Consider the following 14,782-nt stretch of genomic DNA (forward strand, 5'->3'; position numbering starts at 1 on the left):
TGTCTTATCTGATTCTCTTTTTTCACCCAGCAAGGAACATCCCCCTGACTGAGAATGGGACAGAAGACAAGAAGGTGTGATGGTGGAAAGAGGAAATCCATCCAGAACTGTCTAGAAGTGCAGGTCTGGCCAGGTCACCCTGTTTGTCCAAGATGGCAGCAAATGGGAATAGACAGGATGGAGACAGTGGACAAGGAGGAAGAAACCAGAGCTGGCATGAGAGGAGTCCTTTGCCAAGGCTGTTCAAGGCGATGGGGTTACGGTGGGTATGACTGTGGATATGTGTAAGGACATTCATTTGTTCTCCAAACATTTTTTGAATACTCATTATGGAACTAGACCCTGGGCTTAGCACTAGAAAGTCAAAGAGACAATTAATATTCCCAGTCCAGTGAGGATAGAGACCTATAAGAGATGGTCTACAAGGTGGAAGCACAGGTGGTAGCAAAAGAGTGCCGTCCAGCCCAAAATGGGGATTGCAGGGGAGACTTCCTGGAGGAGGTGATGCCTAAACTCAGTCTTAAAGGACAAGTAGATTATGTACTGCTTAATGGTAGGCTTAATGGTTTTGCCTTTGGATGTGTTTCCTTCAATATTCAACCCCCATTAGGGGCTAGCTCATGCTTTAAATATAGAAGATACTCAGCAAATGCATCTAAATGAAGAAAAATCAAATCACACCAAGATAACTCTGAAAATCAACATCTATCTATCTATCTATCTCTCCCCCTCCTATACACACACACACACACACACACACACACACACACACACACACACACAAGTATATAGCTGCATCATTTATTCTGATTAGTGGGATACTAATTGGAAGATAGACAATACTGAAAAAGGACAGAGAGTAAGATTTTAGACAGGTTGTTGGCTCCAATGTCCCAGCTGGAATGTAGTTTGAAATATATTCACAGAATATGAGAATGAAAGAATTGCTGGGAAGGAAGCCCGTAACAACTCCTCACTACCTCTGTTAACGATGATTAGTAGGAGTTTTTCTCCCATTTATGAACCCATTGTCATTCCTCTCCTTCCATGTACTAGGCTATTTGCTTCAATCATCATGCACTATGTAAACTCATGAAAAAAGGTATTTATTTACTAGTAGTTGCAAGGCATTCTGGTTGTTTTGTTTTGGATTTTTTTGCCTTTGGTTAATTATCAAGTGCTTGCTTTGTAATAATCAATGAGTCGCTAATTGGAAGCAAGAGAAAGGAAATGGGTATAATCAGATAGTGTTTTTAATGAAAAGCTTACATGTAATACTATGGGGAAATATTACTAAATAGCAAGAGATTTTAATCTTTTTGGTTTTGGGGTGTGTTTAGAAAAGGATCCATGTAAAGCCACTTATAAACTAAATCCAGGTATGTGAAATCTTTCATTTTTAGACTCCTCCCAAGGGCTGAGCCCTGGAAGACACCAGGAGGGAGGCGGAGCCTCTAGAGATTACTCCAAGCCACCTTAAATGGAGCTGGAAGGTCTGTCAATTCCCAGAGAGCAGAGAGGAAATGGTGAGCAAGTGGCAGCAGTTGCCTAGAGAATTAGGGAATGAATAACAATGCTTTCTGGTAAATTAACCATATTACATTGTGCACAGCAAAGTGATGGAAAACCCCTGTTAAAAACGGAATAATAATTTATGTAAAATGCATAATTTTCCTACTTCAGTGGACTTTAGTTTGATTGAAAATATGAACAGCTCCAGTACTGTTCACCAAAGCATAATTTGTGAGATAATTGGGAAGGGGAAGAGGAATCAGACTGCAATCAGACAATCCTGTGTGAGCCACTTCACCCCCTCCTCTCACCTTCAAATTTCGGAAAATATTTGTTTATGAGTTCCTGGAGGTCTCTAAGTGAAAACGCGAGGCATTAATCACTGTCAGAGCTATCACTAATCATGACCTCTCCCTGTTTGAGATGGGGAAAGCAATGCTTCATTTCATTCAGTATTTCTCTGCTCTAATTCAAATGTGTACTTTATTTTGAATTGTAGGGAAAATGGAAATGGAGCAAAGTTATACTTAAAACAGCAAGCCAAGAACAAAAGCAACATGCTTGCTGCCGAAGGAGACCTTGGAAGATACATAGATAAAACAAAAAGCTGTGCTTGGCTGGGGATTCTGTTTCGGAATCAAATGCAAAATGGAGAACATTGTTCCAACTGTAAAGATTTTGCAGTCTATAGTATCCGAAATAAAAAGCCATCATGTCCTCCACCTTGACATTCAGGGGCGGTGCTGTTGCTATGAATTATGATATTTATTCATGACTAACGTAGGTTTTCAGAACCAGAGGGATCAGAAGTGGGGTGGAATTCCCCTTCACTTCAACCGTGCGCTTCTGTGTCAATCACTGTTCCTTTTCCTTCCTCTCCTCCTTCTCCCATTCTCCTCACCCCTGCTCTTCATCCGCACTGGTACCATAGAATTGTTATTTAGATATTCACTCATTCTCTTCATCCTGATCTCTCCACAAAGGGCCATCATTTATTGGGTTGTCGGGAAAGTCGTGACACATTTTTGTGATGAGAAACATAGAAAAAATACGTCATGACTTTTCCGACAACCCGATACTTTTACTAAAGTCAGCGCTTAGATTTTGACCTTTTAGGGCAAATCTGTGGCTAATTCTGTCTGCTTCTCCTTGTTGGCCTAATTCTGCCTCCCCGATACCCTACGGGCCCCAAGAGGCTGAAACTTGAACCCCCAAATCTCAACACTTCTTATCTCATGGGTGACCATTTTGGTTGGGCAAAGGAGCTTTCCCAAATCCTAATATCCTTCCCCACTCCTTCCTTCTCTCCCACCAACCCCTACACACTAGCCTAAGATTTATTAGATACTAGTTTTGTCCCTATGCCTCCTGCCACTAGCTATAAATTGCCTTTTTTGCCAATTAGACAAAACTACCCTACCTCAAGACACTTGGCTGCCAGAAAACTATTGTAATAAATATGCCAAAAGATGACATGAATTGTGCCCCCCCACCCCCAGAATTGTGCAGTGTACAACCAGCACAACTGTACGTGGCATTCCTGTAGTTGGAAATCACTTGAGCTATCCTGGAAGCCTGTGTAAAAACCAGAGCCACAGTAGGTCAGTCTCGCCTTTTCATGACAATTTGCAATTTCAAAATCAAAATCTTTCAGCCATGATCACAAATTGCTGAGGGGCAGTTTCTGGATGAGACAAAGAACCCCCAGGCTGCAGTACTTATAAGAGTAAAGAGCTCTTTATTCAGCCCAAGATTTGGCCTGCTGGCTGGGAAGATATAGCCCAAACCACATTGGGTGGATTTTCAGGAAGCATCAAAGTTAGAACGCTGCTTAGTCTGAATGTTTTTGTTTTTTTTTTGGCGGGGGAGAGTTTGGTATGGAATTGGCTCATATTTTGGTCAACCATTACCCCTCCCTGGGATTGGCTTCTTCATTTCTTATGGATTGTCCCATCTGCTCCCCTCCCTCCTTCACATTCAGCACAGCCTGCCTGTCCTGGTGATTTGCTGCAAAATAAACCACCCCAAAACTTAGCAGCAAATACAGAAACAGTCATTTATTTCTCACGAGTCTCCGATTTGGGCAGAGCCCATGAGGGACATCTCCGCTCCACACAGCATCCTCTGGGGAGCTCACCTGTGGCTGGCGGACCCACTTTCACAGTGACTCATGCCCATAGCTGGCGAGTTGATGCTGGCCTCTGCCCAGAAGCTCAGCTGGGGCTCTTGGTGATATTGGTGAGGGCTTTGGTTCTTCTCCACTTGGGTTCCCAGGTGGTTCGTGGGCTTCCTCACATGGCACAGCCTATGTGAAGCCACCAGTTGAACTACCCCAGATGACTCCTGTGGAACAGAGACAAGCTGCCCCCATCAGGCCCTGCCCAAATCTCAAGTTTCTGAGCAAAATAAATGACTGGTTTTCAGCCACTAATGTTTGGGATGATTTGTTTTGCAGCAACAGTTCCCCAGAGGGTACAGGTCGGGCTGAATGTGGTGTGAATCCATGCCCACGTCTCTGTTGGATACCTTCCGATGCTGCAGAGCTGAGGAAGCTAAAAAATACGTTAGGATCATGAGTATCAATTAGGCTGTTCTAATTGGACTGAGTTGCACAAAGTTAGGAAGGCAGAGAAGTAAGACAGAAGCCAGTTTCTTGCAGCTTTGGGCTGTTGAGTGCTGGAAAACAAGGGCTTGGAGCCACTGATGTCCAGTCTCCAGCTCCCTGGGTGTCGAGAGTCATTAGCAGTGGTGGCAGTGGCTAGGCTCCACATCCCATCATACTGGCAGATGTGGTGGCGGCAGCAGTGGCACGCTGTTCCCAGCCTGTGGCCACCTTGTAACCTTGTATTGCAGCTATGGGATTCTTGAGGTCAACAGTTCCAGGGGCAGCTTCTCGAGTTCCACCTTCCTGATTGTGGCAGAGGTGGCAGCTCTCCTGGCAGATCAACTCTGCCACATTCTGAAAGTCATTCCCAAAGTCCAGCATAGAGCCCTCTCTTCCAGCCCTTCCAACAAGTTTGTAATTCCGTATATTAAATGGCCTCTTGCTTAAAAACCCTTGTGTGGTTTTAATTTCCTCCACTGAACCTTGCAACTGATACCTGGGTGATCCCCAAAGCTCTGTCCCTTCTCAGCCATTCCTTTGTTCTGCTTACTTGCCTTTTCTCATTTAATCATCCCTTTCACAAGTGTCTCTAGAGTACCTACTATGTGCCAGGCATCGTGCTAGACCCTGGAGAAAAATCTATGAGCTAAGCACTCATGGCCCCACCCTCATGGATAGAGCAAGGACAAAGACCAGGAGACAGCAAACTGCAGGCCAAGGGCCAAATTGGCCCCTGCTTTTTTTGCATAAAAAGCTTTCTTGGAACACAGCTGTGCCCATTCACTTACTTATTTTCTGTTGCTGGTTTTCCCCTACAATGGCAACATTGAGTAGTTATGACAGAGGCTGTATGACCCACAGAGCTGAAGATATTTACTATCTGGCCTTTTACAGAAAAAGTTTGCCAGCTCATACATTAGACAAATAAAACTCCGAGTCACACTCCCGCTGTCTCCCACATGTAGTCATCACCCTGTCTGTCAGGTCTGCATATACCATGCGCCAAGCTCCAGGCTCACTTCTGGGCACTTCATGAGAATCATCTCATTTAAGTCTCAGAACAACCTTTGGGAGATATTGTTATTGTCTCTTTTTCACAGTGAAAGAAACTGAGATTTAGAGAGATTTGGGCTTGGGTGGCTGGGTAGATAGTGACAGCATTAACAGATAAAAGACCAAGGAGGAGGCACAGAAAATAGGCAGGAGGTGGCAGACTCGGTGTGGACTCGTAGCACGTGAGGCACCTGTGGACACCCACGAAAGGCTGTTTTCCTGCTTGGTGTGGTGGAAAAGCATAGATTTCAAGTCTGGACCAATTTTAGGTTCAAATCCCAATTCTACCACTTACTAACTGTGTGACTTTGGGTAAGTTACTTCATATCTCCAAGCCTCTTTGCCTCAGTTTCCTCATAAGTAAAATGGGCTCTTGTGAAAACTAAATAAAGTAATACTCATACATCATTTAACACAATGCTTGGTACATGCTAGATGTTTGGTCCATATGGGCAATTTCCCCTTTATCTTCAGTCTCTCCTTCACATGGTGGAGAGTTGCCTAAAAAATCACAGCTTTGACTGTGTTCTTCTCTTCAAAAGATGTGATGGTTCCCACTGACCCCCACTAGTGGAAGAAGACATGATTGGAGGGCCTGCCCAGCCCTTTCCCCTTTCTTTAAATTCCCACACCCACACCCTACATTCTCTATTGAAGGACATATTTTTACCATGTGACTCTCCCCACTGCCACAATAGCTGATGATGCCTGAACTAGAGGAACCAATCCATTGATTGGCCACTAGCTAAGAGAATTGTCTCCCTTCAGCTGGAATCAAGAATCAAGAGGCTATGGTAATAGACTCTTGGCCTACAGTGTAGGTTGAGTCAGGGCCAGAGTTGGCCCCGTAGGGAAACCGGACACAATCTGCAGAGGGAAGCAGTGGTTGGAGATCATGGGCCACCAGAGAGAGAGAATTATAGCTCAGAACCACTGTTGTTATCCACACCCCTGCATCTGGAGGCCCATCTACATTTCCTGAGCACCATGTCCATGAGATTTCTCAAACCCTTTCAGTACACTATCTGGTCACTTGAGCTAATTCAAGGTAGTTTAGGCTCCTGTAGTCCAGATCCACTGTTTTTTTGTTTTTTTGTTTGTTTTTGTTTTTGTTTTTTTAAGATTTTATTGGGGAATTGGGGTAGGGGAACAATGTTGGGAAATTGGGGAAGGGGACCAGCCAAGATGTTTTCCTTCAGTCTTAGTTGTGGCGGGAACAGCTAGCTCAGCTCCAATTCCAGTTGCCATCCGGCCGCCGGTCGGCCACGCTCAGCTCAAGGTGCTGTGTTCAGTCTTAGTTGCTGGGGGGGCGCAGTTCAACATCCCATGCAGGAGTCGAACTGGCAACCTTGTTGTTAGGAGCACGTGCTCTCACCAGCTGAGCCATCCTGCCGCCTATTGGCAGCTTAGCAGCAGCTTAGCTCAGGCGCAGCTCACTGGCCAATGTGGGAATTGAACTGGTGACCCTGTTGCTTAGAGCTTGCACTCTTAACCAACTGAGCCACTCGGCCAGCCCCAGGTCCACTGTTTTGCCAGACTTTTCTCTCCCCTTGCTTCTACCATCACCCCTGCCCTAAATCCTGACTACACTGAATTGTCTACAATTCCTCGAGCATGCTCTGCAGTGCTCCAGCCTTTTCCCCTGGCCTGGAATGTTCGTTTGCCCTCCCTCCTCTTCTTAACAGCCTATCCATCCTTTGAGGTCCAACTCAAACATCTCTTTCTTCATGAAGCCCTCTCTTACCCCTCAGTCATTAGTGACAGCTCCCTCCTAAGAACTCCCTGCACTTGGCTTCTAGTCTCTCCGTGCCATTCACTGCCCACATCTCCTTGAGTTTTCCTCCTTGCCTCTGTGCTTACTGAGTGTAGGAACTTGACACACATTAGGCACTCAGATATTACACTAAATTCAATCCAACAGTTTGTATCCTAAAATACATTCTAAATTTCCTCAAAAAAGAGTTTTATGCCAATATAAGACATTGTTTGTTAAAATGGAAATGCATTTAGAGAATGCTCCTGATTAAAGGGATAATGATCAAAGGGCATATTTTTTGGCCAGGAGTTCTGAGTCTTAGGGACCCAAATAAATTGTAGACATTTTTTATTTCCTGATTTGATTGAAACCATAACACTGGATTTGGTGCTATAATAGAAAAGTTTCTGAAACTTTTAGCCTGGTGGAAAATCTGTCACCTCTTTACTGTGTTAGGATTGCTGTTGTCTACAATTAAAGCACCCACACCTACTGCTGACACTGGCTAGTAAATCCGGAAGGCCAGACTTAGAAGAAGCTTCCCTTGTTGATGTAGAACCTGCAGAGCCGGGCCCTTCATTGGAGTTCCAGGCACACCCAGTTTCAAATGTGTCAGGAGAGGGTGTGGCTGTATTGCATGTGGACACATGTCCACTCATGTTCAAGATCCTGTGGACCCATGTCTAAAATAGAAAGCAGACAGTGCTTGAAATGATAGCTGTGTTTTGCAAATGTGTGAGACTTTTGCTGTCAGAGGATCAGAACGTTGCCTGCAGCTTTGGGTTGGGAGGCTCCCCCTGGGCCTTCCACCTGGGGCTCAGCCCTGGGCTTGCTGTACCTGGCACACTCGCAGCCTGATCCACTCCATGTCTGAATGCCCCAGGCTCCCCCTGGATGAGGGGGTTCGGTTTGGGGTTCTAGGCCATGGGGTAAGCCAAGCCTTTGCCCCTGAGCCCAGGAAGAGAGGGAGGCTCCCAACACCTAAAACAAAGCCCATTTACTCACACTGCCCCTGACCCTTCCCACACTTCTGAACCAACTCCAACCAGGGTCACCTAAAACCACAGTTCCCAAACCTTACTGTACAGAACATAAGAGAATCTTTTTAAATACAGGTTTCTGGGCCCCTCCCTAGGCTTGCTGAATCAGACTTTCTTGGGCAGAAGGCCCAGGAATTTGTCACTGAGCACGTATGCCCTTTTCTCCTCTCATCTTCCTCCCTCTAGAAACATGTGGCAGCAAAACAATTGCATGACACTCTTCTTTGGGTTCCTTTTAAGTCCCACTTGCCTCAGCCCCAGTGGCCCAGCCTCAACTCTGATCTGGGAAGCCCTGGTCTGGCCCTTCTGGTGAGGAGGGACACCAAAAGGGCTGGTGACCAGAGCACCCCAGGGCACCGCTGTGCGTGCTCCCCTCCAGGCAGGGAACGGGGTAGTCTCAGCCAAGGGGCCTTCAGTTTTTAGAGAAGCTAACCAGGCCAGGCCAGGCGGCCCTGACCGGACTTAACCCCTGGGAAAGAAAGTTCCTGCTACAAGCGACCTGTGGTCAGTCTCCTAGGAGCAGTCATGAAGTTAGACTGAGATTTGGGGAGCAGGCTAGGCAGACTCCCATCGTACCGGGGTGAGATGCCCCAGCTCGCATCTCTTCTTTCATTTGACGTGAGGCTACAAGGCAGAGTTCATCCCGGACCTCAGCACCAGCGCTTCAAGGAGGTGCCGCCCTGTCAACATTGGATGAACTTGACCTCCAGCAGAGTCCCAGAAGATGACAGACTTATAGGGTACAAGGGACTGTTTTTCAGGGCAAGCTCCTGGTTTTATAGCTGAAACTGGTTAAAAAAAAATACATTGAAAACTCCCATCGGCTTTATTCCTACACCCTTTATTCCTTTCCATAATGAGGGTCTCCCCACATAGAATGACCTCCAGTGCCCTGTCCCTGGGATGCCCTACCTCCCATCTTATGCCCTCTTTTGATAAATGTAACTCTCTCAAGTGCATCCCCTTACCCTTCAGAGATTCAAATATGCTCCCTGTGAGGTTGGGGTGGGACCAGGGTGGGATGGAGAAGCACTTTCTCCAGAAGCTGAAGGACTCTAGAGCTTTCATGCCCCATTTGGTTTCCTTCAAACTGAAAACCATCAGGCAAAGTTGCCTGTACCCACAGCTCACAGGGGAAATCCTGCAGTTTGTTTTTGGCCCTGGATGGTCAAGTTGTCAGCTCTTATCCTGGCTGGCTGCCTCCTTGTGGACTTGAGCTCACTGCTCGCTCAGGCAAATGAGAGAACAGGGTCTCAAATTTTAGTTACGTGCAGATTCCTGGACGCTTCTGATCCTGGGGCAAGACCCAGAAATCTAAATTTATAAATACATAGTTCTTTTTATTTTTGATGACACAAGTGTCAAATATTCATATGTTGAAGCCCTAACCTCAAGTACCTCAGAATATGACAAAACATAATGTGTGTTAGAATGTATCTAAACCCGTAACAATAGATTGTGGACACAATAACTTTTAAAAAAATTGTTTTAAACTTCTATTGAGACATAATTCACATACCATACAATTCCCTCATTTAAAGTGTACAATTTGCAAATTGGCAGTTATGAAAATAGTCACAGGGATGTAAAGTACAGCATATGGAATATAGTCAATAATATTGTAATAACTGTGTATAGTGTCAGGTGGGTACTAGACTTATTGGGGTGATCACTTCCTTAGTTAGATTAGACATATACATGTCTAATCACTATGTTGTACACCTGAAACTAATATAATTATGTGTGTCAACTGTAATTGAAAGGTAAATAAAGCGTACAATTTAATAGCTTTTTGTGGATTCACAGAGTTGTATAACCATCACCACAATCAATTTTAGAACATTTTTATTACCCCAAAAGAAACTCCACACCGATTAGCAGTCACTCTCCCATTCCCTCTGCCAAAGGCAACCACTAACTATGTTCTGTCTCTATATATTTGCCTATTCTGGACACTTTGTTTAAATTAAATCATACTGTACGTGGTCATTTGGGACTGGCTTCTTTTACTTAGCATAGTATTTTCAAGGTTCATTCCTGCTATAGCATTTATTGATACTTTTTTTTAATTGCCAAATAATATCCCATTGTATGGATATACCACATTTTATTTATCCATTCATCAGTTGGTGAACATTTGAATTATTTCTATTTTTTGCCTATTGTGAATAATGCTACTGTGAATATTTATGTACAAGTTTTTATGTGGACATATATTTTCAATTCTCTTAGGTATATACCTAGGAATGGAATTACTGGATCATAAGGTAATTCTGCTCTTAACCATTTGAAGATACTAAAGTTTTATTCAAATTATTGTTATTCAAGCAATCGAGGACAGATAGTCCATTTTCATGTATTAGAAAACTTAATACTATTAAGATGTCAGTGCCCTCTACACTGACCTATAGAGTCAAGGCTACCCCAATCAAAATCTCAGGAGAAACTTTTACGGACATTGACAACAAAACTCTAAATTTATAAGGAAATAAAAGGGACTTAGAATTAACAAAACCATTTTGACTAAGAATAACAAAGTTGGAGAATTTATACTACCAGATTTGAAGACTTAACTATAAAACTATAAAAGAGAAGGGTTTGGGGGAAAGGATAAACAATGGACCAATGGAACAGAATAGAGACTCCCAAAATAGACCCATATATATATGTGTGTGTGTGTGTGTGTGTGTGTATGTGTGTGTGTATGTGTGTGTATATGTATATATATATATACAGTCATTTGATTTGCAACAAGGCACCATTGCAATCTAACATGAACAGAATGGTCTTTTCAATGTAATGGTACCAAATCATTTGCAAATCCATGAGAAAATAAATGAACTTTCACACCTACGCAATATATAAAAATTCGTTCAAGGGTGGATCATATTCCTCAATATGAAAGATAAAACAATAGGCCTCTAGAGGAAAATAGAATATCTTCATGACCTTGGAATATGCAGAGATTTCTTCAAAAGATTTCAACTATTAAAGCATAAAAAACTGACACTTATTAAAAATAAGAACTTATGTTCATCAAAAACACCATTAATCATGTGAATAGGCAAGTCACAGACTTGGAGAAGGTATTTGTAATACATATTTCTTACAAAGTGCTCATAGCCAGCATATATAAAGAACTACAAATCTATAAGAAAAAGACAATTCATTTAAAAATGGGCAAAAGACCTGAACAGGCCCTTCACAGAAGAGGATATCCAGATGGCCAATAAACATAGGAAAAGATACTCATCAAGGAAGTACAAATTAAAATCACAGTGGTATAGCACTGAACAGCCAAGAGTAAAAGGACTGACAATGCCAACGTTGGATGCAGAGCAACTAAAAGGTCATTCATTGCTGGTGAGTGTAAATTTATTCCACCACTTTGGAAAATTGGCAGTAAAGTTAAGCATATGCCTACTCCCCTATGTCCCAGCAATTCCACTCTTAGGTATATATCCAAGAGAAATTAGTGCATACACCTACAAAAAGACTTGTACATGAATATTCATTGTAAGCAACTTGATTCATAATAGCCCCAAACTGGAAACAATCCAAATATTGATCAACAGATTGGGTCAGTGGATTGTGGATAAATTCATACAGTGGACTATACTACACAGCAATAGAAAAGAACAAACTATTGATACATGGATAAAATCTCAAAATTATAATGTTGAGTGAAAGGAACCAGACACAAGAGAGTACATTCTGTATAATTCCATTTATGAAGTTCAAAAGCAAACTGAACTAATCAATGGTGATAGAAGTTAGCCTAATGATTATCTTAGAGTTGGGGAATATTAACTAGGAGAGGGCACAGCGGAATCTTCTGAAGTGAAGAAAACATTCTGAATCTTGATTGAATTGGTGGTTACACTGGTGTATACATAAGTAAAATTCCACTGAGCTGTACACTTAAGACTAGAGCACATTACTGAATGTAAGTTATTCCTCAATACAAAATAAAATCATTGAGAAAGACTGCTCATATAAAAGAGACTTTTTAATGACTTGAAGTCTGCTCTCTTTTGGGGGGGCAGATGGAATGTTAAACTTCTCTGAGCCTCAGTTTCTCATCTGTACATAGAAATAATATCTACCTCCTGTATATTCATTTGATAATGAGATAATGTATATAAAATACGTCCTTTAACCTCTCTTCCTCAGTTTTCCCATCTCTAAAATGGGTATAAAAGTAGTAACTATCTCAGAAGAACAGAAGCTAATTCACATAAAGCACTAAGAACAGTGTCTGATACAGGAAGCTCTCAAAAAATGCTGATAGTAGCAGTTGTCACTGCTGTTGTCAACATTAAGAATATGGACTCGATTAATTGCAAGGCCCCATCCAGCAGCTGTAGGCCCCTATGAATAAATGAAAGCCTGGAAGATTGGGTAGATGGCCTATGACTCCTGTGACAGGGCTGAGAGGGAAACCCAGACCCCTTGACTCCCCACCCAAAGGTCTTTCCCCCACCCCACATTGCCTAAATACAAGGGAGGAATCTGAGGAAGTTCTGATTCTGCGTTGGTTTCTATGTGCCCGGCCCTCAGTGTCCACCAATAGAGTGTGTGTGTTCATGAAGCATGAGATGGCCCCCTGGGGGAGGAGAGGGACTTCCATCTCCTTTTCTTCCCCTACAGGTGCTTACAATGACTACTACTCCTAAATTAGCCCCTGACATGGCATCTTCTCGTCTAAACAGTTTACATGTAGTTAGGCTGTTATCCCCATTTCACAGTTGAGAGAACAAGGTGCTAAATGACGTGCCCAAGGTCACACTCCCATAAGCAGGGGGGGAGTCAGGAACTGAGTGCAGCCTGCCCGGTGCTGGAACTGCTCTCCTAATCTCTGCACGGCGATGCCCCCTCTAGTGCAGGCTCCGTTTGTGTGAAAGCCTTTCTCCATCATAAACCCCTCCTTGAGGCACTTAGCCTCCTCTCCAACTCCTTTTTTGGGATTGAAGGGGCCACAGGTCCATTAGTGTTTCAGGTCTTCACCAAAGAGAGTTTGTGGCCCACAGCTGGGCTCAGCGTCCTCTGTGGCCCCATCCGGCTCCAAAGCTGCCTCTGCTGCGCCGGCATCGGTGATGTTCTAGGCCTAACCCATACTTCACATTTTTTAAGGGTGACACGCCCTTCCTCCAATATCTGCCCCACCCTTGGCCTCCCCTTCACCTTCCAAGCCCAACATCCACCTTTTTTTTGAAGAACAATGATTTGTAACATCTTGGGCAGCCTAGCAGCTGCCATGAGTCAGTCGGCCAGGGCTCATGTGGTCTGGGGCTTAGGTGTATGGACGTAAGAAACATCCAAACCTGTAGAGAACTTTAGTGAGTGTATTTCAGACAAACTGACCACAATTACCAGGAAGAAAAATCTCAACAGATTAAGAAAACACTCTGGGGAATGGCAGATTTGCAGCTTATTTTATGCATTAGACAAAGGAGGAGACGTGAGGGGATGACATGAACTTCATTGGTGGTAGATTAAGGAAGTAGGAGAAAGCAAAGGGGGGAAATCTCTGGGATTGAATAAAAAGTAAAATGGAGAGATACATACTTTTTTTACATTGGTGCATACAAAATAGTTAATAATTAACATTTTACAGCATATAGAGATGGTATTGGAGGAACAAGATAACAATGAGAAGTTCTGTGGCCTCTGGTGCAGTGGGTTGTGCCCTGAGGGGTTCGGAAAAAGGTTCTGACATTCCAAGGGTTATCTTAGATGCAAAATGACAATAGACAGACTCACTTAAAGTAAAGATGGACCTTCGTTAAGGAAGCTACAGGCCAAGGATGTGACTACCAGCCATGACTTGCTGTTACTTAGGAATTTTTATGTTCAGACCTTCCTATGTGGTTACTTTTGGTCTCTGAGTTTGTGGGGCCTTCCATGCTGGCCTTCCATGAGTTTGTCAGGTTTAGTATGTGGCTCCTTTTCATCCACAGGAGTGTGAAAAGCTCTCAGCTCTCTAGGCTCCAGGATCCCCATGCAACCCTACAGCATCAAAGACAAAGCTGGAAATGTGGACCCTGCAGCAAACCTGGGAGGCTGATACGGATTTCAGTGTTTGGTTCGGTGAGTTCTTTTGGAGATTCTCTGTCCTGAACCAGAATTCTAAAGTAACTACATGTCAGAGAATTAAACTGTTGCCTCCCATCCTGTCTTTCTAATTCTTTGATTTCTCTAGAGTTCATCATAATCTCCACAAAGGTATCTCGGGTTAGAGGGTGCTGTTTCCGTGTAACTGATTTCCTACCCCAAGCAAAGCTCACAGTACAAAAGGCCATTCTGACTTTGCATGTGCATGCCTGGCCAGTTCAGTCCGGTGGACCTTCCACAGACCCTCAGCCTGTGATCTGTTATGCTACTAAGGCCTCCAGCTGACAATTTGCGGTCCAATAAAGGGGCGACTGAGCCTTAAAGCACACCAGCTTCCCTGCCTGTCGCCACAGGACACTGTGCTCCCTCCAGACCCAAATTTACATCCATCCTACATGAACTTTGTACGGTGCCATGCTGCCAAAAGCAATTCCCTCACAAGGTGTCCTATCACAGGAGGCAGACCTTCCGGAGATTTGTGCCGGCCCCGCCGGCATCACATAAAGACACCACCTGAGGGTCAGAGCAGTTCTCCGGAGGGCTGTGTTATCACAGAGGTCTGGGGTGAGGCATCCCCGAGGCTGAGGTGACAGGTGTTTCCCGGGTGTCTTTGAAGCCTGACAGCTAGAAAATAGAAGAGGCCGCGGAAGTAGATCTCACTTATTTTTACGGATGGCAGAAAACCCATGTGTAATATTCTTC

The 14,782-nt window shown here is 43.8% G+C and overlaps 1 long non-coding RNA gene across 1 annotated transcript; it reads left to right on the top strand.

The window, feature by feature from the left end:
- The first annotated feature begins 49 nt into the window (after nucleotides 1-49).
- Nucleotides 50-14,061, top strand: LOC109384746 (uncharacterized). The gene is made up of 3 exons (XR_002124480.1): nucleotides 50-262; nucleotides 1,404-1,526; nucleotides 13,927-14,061. It is a non-coding gene; the product is annotated as an uncharacterized LOC109384746 (long non-coding RNA).
- Nucleotides 14,062-14,782: the final 721 nt, after the last annotated feature.

The sequence above is a fragment of the Hipposideros armiger genome, unplaced genomic scaffold, assembly GCF_001890085.2.
Source record: "Hipposideros armiger isolate ML-2016 unplaced genomic scaffold, ASM189008v1 scaffold_101, whole genome shotgun sequence".
NCBI classification, from domain to species: Eukaryota; Metazoa; Chordata; class Mammalia; order Chiroptera; family Hipposideridae; genus Hipposideros; species Hipposideros armiger.